The 10,871-nt window shown below is 45.9% G+C and overlaps 1 non-coding gene across 1 annotated transcript; it reads left to right on the forward strand.

Annotated features, from left to right (window-relative positions):
• Positions 1-10,799: 10,799 nt before the first annotated feature.
• TRNAG-UCC (transfer RNA glycine (anticodon UCC)) lies at positions 10,800-10,871 on the forward strand. Its single transcript has one exon. It is a non-coding gene; the product is annotated as a tRNA-Gly (tRNA).

The following is a 10,871-nucleotide window of genomic DNA, read 5'->3' on the forward strand; positions in this document are numbered from 1 at the left end:
TGAAACCGTAGGAGGTGCCTGAACAAACAGCGGGGAAGAGGAAGCTGGGCGTTTCAAGGCTTCTGCATAGGTCGGACGGTGGTAGTCAGCCGGGGCGGGTGTGGCGTTATTCAGACTCACAGGGTCACGAAGGGCATGATGCAGCTCGTCCTTGACGATGCTTGCAATGGAACTCACCGTAGGTAGTGGTGGTGCGGCAGCCTTTTGCAGCTCCTCGCGTACTATGGAGCGGATAAGGTCGCGCAGACACTCGGTGTTGCTCCCAATATTCGTTAGAACTTGAGCAGTGGACGTGTTCACTTGCCGCTCATACAGGGTGGATCGATGCTGAAGCATCTTTTCCATCGTGACAGCTTCAGACAAAAACTCGGCGACCGTGTTCGGAGGGCTCCGTACAAGACCAGCGAAAAGCTGCTCTTTAACTCCCCGCATCAGGTGACGCACCTTCTTTTCTTCTGTCATACTCTCATCGGCTCGTCGGAACAGGCGCGTCATATCTTCCACATAGGTCATGACAGTTTCATTGGGCATCTGGATGCGGGCCTGGATCGCTCGTTCCGCTCGTTCGTGGCGATCAGCACTTCTGTAAGTATCCAAGAGCCGGCGGCGGAATTCGGGCCACGATGTCATCTGTTCCTCGTGATTGATGTACCAGGTACGTGCTCCATCCTCTAAATAGAAGTACACACGTCGTAGTTTGGCCGCGTCGTTCCAGTCGTTCAAAGCAGCCACGCGCTCGAAGTCGACCAACCAGTCCTCGACGTCTTCGAGTTCGGTGCCATGAAACGGTGTCGGAACCTGCGGACTTTCGAGGGTGTACCGAGTCACCGGGGGGTTTTCCGTACCTGTTAGAGTGGTTTGAACGGACGTGCTCATCATACTGGTGTGAACTATAGGGTCAGCTTCGGGAGGCAATCCCCTGATCCTGCGGCTTGTCCGATGAACGGGAGTGTTGACTCGAACTGGGCTTGTGGTGCCGCTTCCAGGAGGGGTCTGCAACATCCGTGAGGGGCCTACCCAGCACCTCCACCAGTTGTCACGTCACTCCAGGGGGTGTCGACAAGATTTACTGACGTCTGAGCAACAGGGCTCTAACCAAGCGCGTCGGTTGGGCTTGTTTGCCAGAGCGAGGGCCCACGTGCACTTCTTTCTTCTCCGTGGTGTGGGCCTTCACCTTGGCATACGACCCACTACTAGAAAGAGGTGGCAATATAAGCACTTTCTTATATAGGCACCGTTACAGATATCAGCATTGCTTGGAAAACTTTAGGAATATTTTAGAATCTTCTCATAAGCTCTAACTCGCTGAACAAACAGTTCATGATATCAGGGGTTTTACGTCTCAGAAGAACGTTGTGACCTCGAGGGAAGGCGTAGTGGAGGGATCCGGAAATTTGGATCATCTAGTATGATTTAGGGTGCACTTTTACATCACCGAATACACGGGCATCTACCATTTCGCCCTTAAGAAAGAAAGCTGCCATGGTCGCAAATAATGTAACCCGTAACCTTCGAGTCAGCAGCCCTGCAAATTACTCTCTTTTCCAGCGAGGTGAGCCCAAAGCATTGAGTTTATCCAGGAAATCACGGGGCCATCAGCGATTTGGCTCGAGTATATCATGTTGCATATATAAATCCAAAGCGTCTTACCATGAATCAGATTATTGATGGCCAACGCTGACTTGATGCTATATTATTCTGTGCGTCGTGCGGCCTGGCAGATTTTTCTCCAGGCAACGTTGTTACAGACACGCAAGACTTGCGCGCGTCGCATAGCTGTTTGGGCATGAATGGCTACTACTAGTGAAGCCGACGATTGGCCTAAGGTAGCTCCTTCGTGCTGCGTTAAGGCGTAGCCCAAGTTTCACCTAACCTATTGCCAAACGCGCCGAGTGAGCTAGAATGACGTGTTGCAGGCGATAACCTCATTTTACCTACTCAGAACACAGACAACAACCTCCGAAGAAGGGCGTTCTTAGCGGACAACTGTAGCCAGAAAACGCGCGTTTGTATTGCATCTAGCGAGTGTGACCACGACGCAATAGATAGCGTCTCCGGACTCTGTTGTCTCTGTGCTCGACTCCCGTTGACGAGATATTTTCTTAGCGATCTCATCGTGTCTCTTTTTTTTTCGACATGATTTCCTCAACAGAACAAACGTCACCAAAGTCCTTGTGGACCCTGGCATAATCTACTTTCAAGTTAAAAGTAATTAACCAAAATGAAATATTGCGTTTCTTCCCCAAAAGAAAGTGCTAGTGCCACTCTTCAGAAAACACTGTGGGCCATTGTCTTAGCAGATACTGAACCATCCTCAGTCAATTATTCAGAATATTACGCTTCTCAAAATTTACAGGAGAACCTTAAAGGAACCGCTAGCGCCTCAACGCACTGTCTGTCTATACGTGAAATTCCACCGTATTTGTGCGAGCTCACGATTTCATCTGTAATGGAATCGGCTGATGCTTCAATAAAGATCCCTGACATACAGGCAAGAAAGCTGGGACGCAACGTAAAAGGAGAATGACTTCTTGTAAATGGCAACTCTCTTTCCCACTAGCTGCTCAGAGGCGCAGGTTAATTGGCTGCCTCGCATTCTTGGAGTATTTTCGCGAAATGCAACTGCAGTCGGCGAACAATTGTCGAGCAAAACTTATGGAAAACAAAGTGCAGCCTGGAATGGCCAGAAACAATTATTTTTTCCTCGGTGGAATAAACGAGAGTGCTTCGTTTCACCTTTTTTCAAAGGAATTTCTTTTCGCGTTGTTCGTGGTTGCAATTCCGTATTTAGTGCCGCAAACTCTGAATGCATAGTCGAAGCTGGAACAAATGAATACATAGTCGGGGATGTTTAGAAGGGCTGTCACGCACCACAAACTTACCGAGGTTGTTACCAAACTTCTTGCTGACTACATCATAAGAACATAAATTTATATGGTTGCCTAATGAACTAACCAAGCACGTGTAGAAAAGGCAATGCACTTTCTTGTTAAATGTTGTTAATATAAAGCACAGTTGTAGATAAGCGCAGTTACAACTTTCAGTGTGAATCGGTCATAACCCACGTCTTCGAGTGTAGCAGCGCCTCAACGCACTTCACCAGCTACCACAACAAGTTCGTAAGCAATGATGAGGCACTGAAATTTGCAGCTGTTTTTCAAGTAATGAATAGCTCGTGTACAGTGCGTTCACCACAGCTCTGGGACGTTAAACTATGAAGCAGTAACCAGCCCTCCCCAAACGTAAAGTTCGAGGGCTCACTGGCTGATACACACGCACATACATGTACAGGCGCACACACAACACGCATACACACATGCAGCCACACACACACGAGCGTAAACGCATACATGCATAGGCGTACACATGTACACAAGTACGCTTAACACAAGCACGGACTCACACATACACGGCCCCGCACACATGCACTGCTGTACACACAAGCGCGCTTACACACAAACACATGCGCAAGCTCACGCACACAAACACACACACATATTCGGGCGAACATTATGTGTGCGTGTATATAATCCACAGCAAACATGTGTTTTAAAACTAATGTTAAGGAAAGCTTTCTTGACACGGATTGCAGTTAACTGCCATTACAAAATGAACGCGATTTCCTTCTGCTGGTATTCTGCTGTATTTGGAGAGCTGAGCTTCACACATGCTAAGTCAACTAGGCGGTCATTTAATGCAAGGTCCACATATTCGCACAGGAGCTACGCTGTTCGGCCGCTATTTCGAAGGTCGTGGGTTCGATACCGGCCATAGCAGTCTTATTAAGACGGAGGCGAAATGGTAGAAACCCGTTCACTGCGCGATATAAGCACACGGTAAAACACCAATTGGTCAAAATCTCTGGAGCCCTGCACTATGGTGTTCCTCATAATCGTATCATTGTTTATAGTATTCCTCATATATTTATCGTGGGATTGGGAAGTAAGTACCTAGATATTATACTTCTGCGTTCTTGTTTTGCTGCATATTGCATCTGATCTATGATCACCTACACCCTGCTCTGGCACAAAAACACCCTTAAAGCCAATTTTAGGGTGCTATCGAGGCAAGCACCTAAATAAGAGGTGCTTTTTTTTAAATCAACCATTTATAGATGTTGAAGGGTGTTGCAAAAGGTGCTTTGACATAAAAGCACCCATTTACACACTTTTGGGCCTAAAAATTTTTATTGTGCACTTTAAAAAAAGAGCGAGTAAAAAGAGTGTCATTTTGTTCCACAACAATAATTGTCATCTATAATGCGTTCCATCCTTGCGCTATCGCCCCGCGCTCGGTACATTCCGATCACGATCGACATGCCCGTTATCAGGGTTACAATGCATTCTCGATAGGAAACTGGCCAGCGCCGTGTTTTCAAGAAAGGAGGCGCACGCAAGCCTGATGACGATTATTGTTGTGGGACAAAAAGACACCCTTTTTACTCGATATTTTTTAGAGTGTGACTGCCATGGTTGTTGTGTGTTTTTCTCGTGTACTTGGTAGCTTAACACGTTGTTTAATTATTTTCATATTTCTCTCGCAATAATTTTGAAGCTTTATTTGACCGAAATTTAAGTTAAGTGCGGGAATTCCTATTGTGGTCAGATTGTGTCTTCGTGCAAATTCGTAGCAATAGTTGGAACATACTGCGGGAAAAGGCTGCGCGGCAAAGATGAGGGCAAAATGTGCTTTTCCTGTGGCAGTCCCCTTTTTCGTCCTCAACTTTGCAGCGCAGCCTTTTCCTATTGCAGAGCAGCCGGTTAGGTTATCCGTGGTGAGCCACGTAGCTGCCTTGCTAGCACTTTGTCTTGAGGCAGACGGCAGATAGGAGGGTGCGCTCAGAAACGTTGAGTCGAGAGGTAGACTCGAAGTGGTGTCCTAGAATGGGTGCATAGCCTGGTCCATTGTCCTCATTGTGGGACCTGCAGCTGGGGGCGCAGGGGACCGCAATGCCGCAGAATATGCCAGGACTGGGGCCTCGGGTATCGGTGGTGCGATTGGCACCAATGATGTGAATTCCTACCCGGTTTCTTGTCTGATTACATCCGCGAGGGCTGGCCCAGGTGGATGGGATCCCACTGCCTGAAGCTGTCGCAGTTAGTCCCACACAATACTTCAAATGAAGTCTGCCAGGGCTGGTCTCTCGCTGTCAGACCTAATAATAGCTTGCGTTTGCAGGTATGTGGTGTTCGTATTGGGACTACCATTGCTGCAAAGTATGCTGCATCGTGGTTCCCTCATAGATTAACTAGGCGACTGGCATTGGTATATTGCGCACGAGTACAGCGAAAAGCTTTTCATTTACTCCATGCATCAAATTCCACACTTTATTTTATTCCTACATGACAGGGTCCGCGCACATGAAGAGCCGAAGCGTGTCCTAAACAAACATGGAAACTTGTTCGTTGAGCCACAGGTTTCTGCAGGATATGGCTTGTTCAGCCCTGTCCTTTCTTTGGATGTAGCTGTAGGCGTTAGGGTGCTGTCGGCTAAACTCTTGCCATGTCGCAAAGTAGCCCTCGTGGTTCTCGTACCTCGACTTCGCAGAAAATACCCAATAGAAGTAAACTCGACGCAGCTTGCCAAATTCGTCCCATTCGTTGATACTGGCAACCCGATCAAAGTTAACAATCCTGTAATCAACATTCTCGAAGATGTTCCAATGGAACGGTATTGGTGTCTGTGGCACATGGGAAACATGCACGAAAAGAGAACCATGAACATCGCAGGTTTGAACCACCTGGCTTGTTCTGTGGGTTGTCATCTTTCTTGGTGTCAGTGCCAAGGAACCAAAATCAGGAGGTAACCCACGCATGCGGCGACCTCTTCTTGCTCTGAGAGATGTAGCTGTTTACAAGGTGTTAAGGCTAACACAGCCAAAGTGCACTTTCCCGTACTCAAGTGCGCGTAGTACCGTAATGTCGCAAGCATTACAAGATCGACAGCCAAGAGTTGGCGAGAATCAGGACATTTGCTAGTTTGTTTTTTCGTTTGTTTGTTTGTTAGTTAATCAGTTTGTTTGTTTGTTTGTTTGTTTGTTTGTTTGTTTGTTTGTTTGTTTGTTTGTTTGTTTCTTGCCTGTGAGCATTGGCTAACTGCGAAGAAGGAAGAGCCTGGATTCCGCAGCACACACCCACGCTGGGGGATTGGCAACAAACCGGGTAATTCTAAGGAAAGGCTATTAATTTGTTAGCTCACGTCTTTTAAACCAATTAAAGTGCTCAAGGGAAAAACTAAATATGAGAAACGACAATCAAAAATACAAATGTTGAAAAAAACAGGTAGTTTAAGCAAGAATAAATAAATGAATAAATAAACCCATTAGGGAAAAATAATTTTAGGAGTAATAATATGTCCTCGAGTCTGAATCTCTTTGAAGCTTTAATAAACTCCTGCATGGTATCGACAACTTTCCCGTCACTGAATCCTAGAGACAAAGCCTCGAAAGAAAATACATTTGGACGGTTTAACTCACTATACTCTGTTTCGCAACTTTGATTAAGCACTACCAAAGCTACGGGGTGCAAGAAAGCCACCCGCTTGCGCAGGTAAACATAGTCCCAGATATAAGTGCATTGAATTGGTCAGGGTTGTCTAAAATTGGCTCTTGTTTAGTGTGTGGCACCTAATCGATACGCAATATGCTTTTTCACCACAGTTATTTCCTGCACTTGTAGTTACTTGTGTATGTTACCGGTGGTAATTATAGTTACAAATCAACATGGCAGCACCCTTGCTGGAGCGACCACCGGCTACGATCCGAACTTGCTCCTGCTGAACGCCCACAGCGCTGACAGCAACAAATAAATGGTAAAATCAGCCATCGGTTAGTTTCATCTCACTCTGAGAATGAAGCATCAGGTATGTTTCGTCGTTATTATCAAGGTATGCCGCTTGCGTAGGCCTGTCTGCTAAGCCTAACGCGCCGATGTCAGAGCTTGGGCTGTGTCACCAGACCAAGAACGCTGCTTTTCTAAATATCAGACATGCAACCTCGCACATCATTACACGCGCGTCGGTTGGTCTTTTGGTGAAACAAAACAAATATAGAAAAAAAGGCATTCCAGTGAGAGACCGGAAGGAACGCGTCGCAAGAGAAGGAGTCATGCTAGAGCCGCTAACAGCATCGGAAAGCCACAAAGTGAAGTTATCCGCCAGCATGAGCGTGTACCGGAATTCCGTATAGCCAGAAATGGTATTGTTAAGACTTCCAAATTCCTGAAGTTGAAGGCTTGTTGGACAGTTTCACTTAGTTTTTTTAAGTTAATAAACGACCCTTGTCAAATTCAATGAGATTGCAGAGACAATTCGGTGAGCAGATGCCGTGAAGACGGTTAGCAGACGACACGGTGCGGATGAATACATGTGGAGGGGCTGATTGTCTTTCTTATTGTCTGGGGGCCCTGTAGCCTCCACAGTGCTGAAGAGAACTTCTGAAACAGAGTATATAAGGAAGGTGGTATCTAAAGTAATTTTGCGCTATGCGGCGTGTCTTTTACAATATATTAGACAATGGTCTGTTGCCTGAAAGACTCTACCAAATCAACAATTAGGGGAAGCTGTCAGACCAGCTCTGTGTAAATAAAGATAAAGATCAGGAGTTTGACACTGTAGCCTAGTGATTACGACTTCGACTGAAAGCATGTGACATATTTAACTAGTATAATGATGTTTTAGGTGTTGAAATTTGAATGCGTTCAATACGGATGGCAAAGAAAATTCCTCAGGCATCATTTTTCTTGTAAGTCTTGCCCCTATGTTAAATTTACAATCTGGTACTACGTGAACTACCGGGCCATATAACGATGACTTAGCTAACGCATTTGCCATTTCATCGAGGAAAAGTCTCTTATGCCCTGGCACCCAAGCGAATTTTACCAATAGTATATACGGTGGAACTAATGATTTGAAAGTACTCAGCACTTACGATTGTTCATTGCAGTGAGAGAAGAACACACCGACAGTGAATTAGTTAAAATTATGACTGAACTAGTTTATGGTGCTGATTCGCAGAGAGCTAATATGATCGCAAAAAAAAAGTCTGAAAAAAATGGGTACAAAATCTGGAATGCGTAGAAAAAAAATTGCCCGCAGCTTCCCTCGGGGGAACACTGAGGAGGATGCGGAGCATATAATTGGTTAACGGGGTGTTAAAGTGCGACTTAGTTGGGTCGATGGCTAAATTGGTTAACGTGGTTGTGAAATGGGGTGTTAAATTGCGACTTACTTGGGTCGATGGCTAAATTGGTTAACGTGGTTGTAGGAGGGGGGGTTAAATGAGTGAACACGTACACACGTATGCGAAAGGGCGGCGCTGGTCGAAGGGACGTCGATCATTGTGTTTGTGGATTCGTTGGAATTCATTTCACCGCGACCTTGGACGTCGACGCGCCGTACAAACCAACCGACGAGCGGCAACTGAGCGAGCGAGCGCCGACCTTGAGTATATATACAGCGCGACGGTGCATGCACTGTCAGCTGTTGAATGTTCTCGAAGCGCGACGCCACATGCGCGTCCACTGGAGAATCAGGAGAATTGTAGATGTCGAACGTGGTGTGTAGAGGAGGAAGGGTGCACAGATGGTGGAGGAGTGAAGCGCGCGCGGTGTGTAGAGGAGGAAGCGATGCACAGATGGTGGAAGAGTGGGCGACGGCGCGACGGCGCATGCGCGCGCGTCAGCTGTCGAATGTTCGAGAAGCGGTGCGGACGGCGCACTACAAGGCGCGAGTATAAGATGCTTCCGCATCTAAAATTACCGATCTAGAACCAGAGCAACAGAACGGTTTTCTTCTGCTTAACAGCTGAAACGTGTAAGTGCCACAGCGGCTTGTACCTAAATGGCGGCCTGCGTCAATATGCACAAAATGCATCTGCTTCGGTTCGAAGTTTCGTATAAAAAATACCTTGACGAAGCGTTATGTCAGGAAAGAACAAAGGTAACGTACATAAGCCTGGTAGAAGAGTAAACTAGTAACAAGGCAATAAAGAATTCGAGTAGTGTGACCAGGCTTCAAAAAACACGAATTGGATAACTTGAGGCTCATCGCATGCTTCCAACCCCTAACAAAGGGTTCAGCCAGCCCTAATTCTTTATTGTCATCAGCCTGCGAATCAAAAAAAGCCACCATGGTAGTCGAGTGGCAAAGGCCCTCGGCTGCTATTCCGCATGTCGCCGGATGGAATTGCTGCCGCGTCGGTGACGTTATCGATGGGAGTGAAAATACCTGAGGCGCGTGTGTTTAGAATTAGGTGCACGTTAAGGAACCCCAGGTGGTCAAAATTTATGAAGCTCTCAACTACGGTGTCTCTCATAACAACATGGTGATTTTGAGAAGTTAAACCCCAACAACAATTATTAATATTACCCAAAGCAATTATTGGAATAATGGGTACGGTGCGGTTGTTCTTCGCGAAAAGATGACGAAGACGTGTGATGCGCAGAGCATGCTGCTGCTCGTAGAAATAGCTTCATCGGCTACGTTCTACACAAAATAGTAGGCTTCACACATGCGGTTTTTCTGGTACAAGAAATTGCAAAAGCACCTGATCTCCAAACTGCTCCACGATTCATTTGGCCAGGCTTTGGTCCAGATCTGCTGCAAGAAGAATTGACGCTGTACATTGTAATGCAGTGAACATTGCTCGTGGGTGCAACGCACAAGAAATGTAGTGGAGCCGTTGAAGATGCTTGGAGCCTTTCGTGAAGAAGATTTCGCATTTCTTCCTTATTCTTTTGACAAGTGGGATTTTGAACACTGAGGTGTGATTCGTGGTGCCAAAGAAGGAATGCGCATTTTTATACTAACAGTCATTGATAAACCGCTCGTCAAGGCATTCTATGAAATCTTTAGGTTCCGTAACAAAGTTGAGGCAGTCTATGAATACTCGTTGTATCCTGTTATAAATAGAACTATGTTTAGCTAACGAACAACGGGAGCTCAGCTGACAAATTCAGAGAGAACCATTGGATAAGGAATTTGGTCAGTATTCCTGAGTTACAGCAGTAACGCGATAGAAAGTAGTGATGATAATCGATGGCATAAACTGCCGCAGATAGAATTCAAAATCAATCGTTCGGCATGAAAATGCTGTCAATAATGTTTTAGTGTGTATTTAAAGTGATAAAACTCACCGTTGCCTTACATCACGAAGTTGGATCAAGTAACTTGGTGTCCTTCGATGTTTATTACCGTATTTGCCCACTCAATGTGATGTTTAAATGAAGCTATTCGAATGTAGCTTCTTCACCTTTTTTCTATACGTATCAGGCTCGCTAGGTGCCAAACCTGAAAGTGGCAAGAATTAAAGTGCAGTCCTATAGAGGGTGCCAAAGTGCGTAGCATTTATCTGCATTCATTCATTTGTTAATTTACTCATTATATTTTAAACCTACGCAAATAAAGCTCTAGGTGCTTGTTACGTACATTACAATTAGAAATTAACGTTGGAAAACTATGCAAAAAGAAAATCTTTCTAACGAAAGTGAAAGTTTCGAACGCTGGTGAGTGTATGTACTTACATTTAAAGAAAGAGCAAAACGTAATAACACACGCCCTAAGTTCGCAGCAAATAGATATATAGAAGAAACATTCTGAAAATGCACTGTCATTTTAAACGTGTTGAACAACTGCAAATTGCGTGAAGATAGCCGCTTTTAAAAAGCCCGCCACTCGGACCCCAGCCCACGTGGCCCAGCCGGTTCACGCTCGGTCAGTCACCTGCTCCCCCCAGGATCGCAGGCTTGTTTTTTCGCCGCGGATGCGTTCAAAAATAGCGACGACGTGACCACCGCTTTGTGGCGTCGGTGGTATAGTGGTTAGCATAGCTGCCTTCCAAGCAGTTGACCCGGGTTCGATTCCCGGCCGACGCA

The sequence above is a fragment of the Rhipicephalus microplus genome, chromosome 8 (assembly GCF_043290135.1).
Source record: "Rhipicephalus microplus isolate Deutch F79 chromosome 8, USDA_Rmic, whole genome shotgun sequence".
NCBI lineage: Eukaryota > Metazoa > Arthropoda > Arachnida > Ixodida > Ixodidae > Rhipicephalus > Rhipicephalus microplus.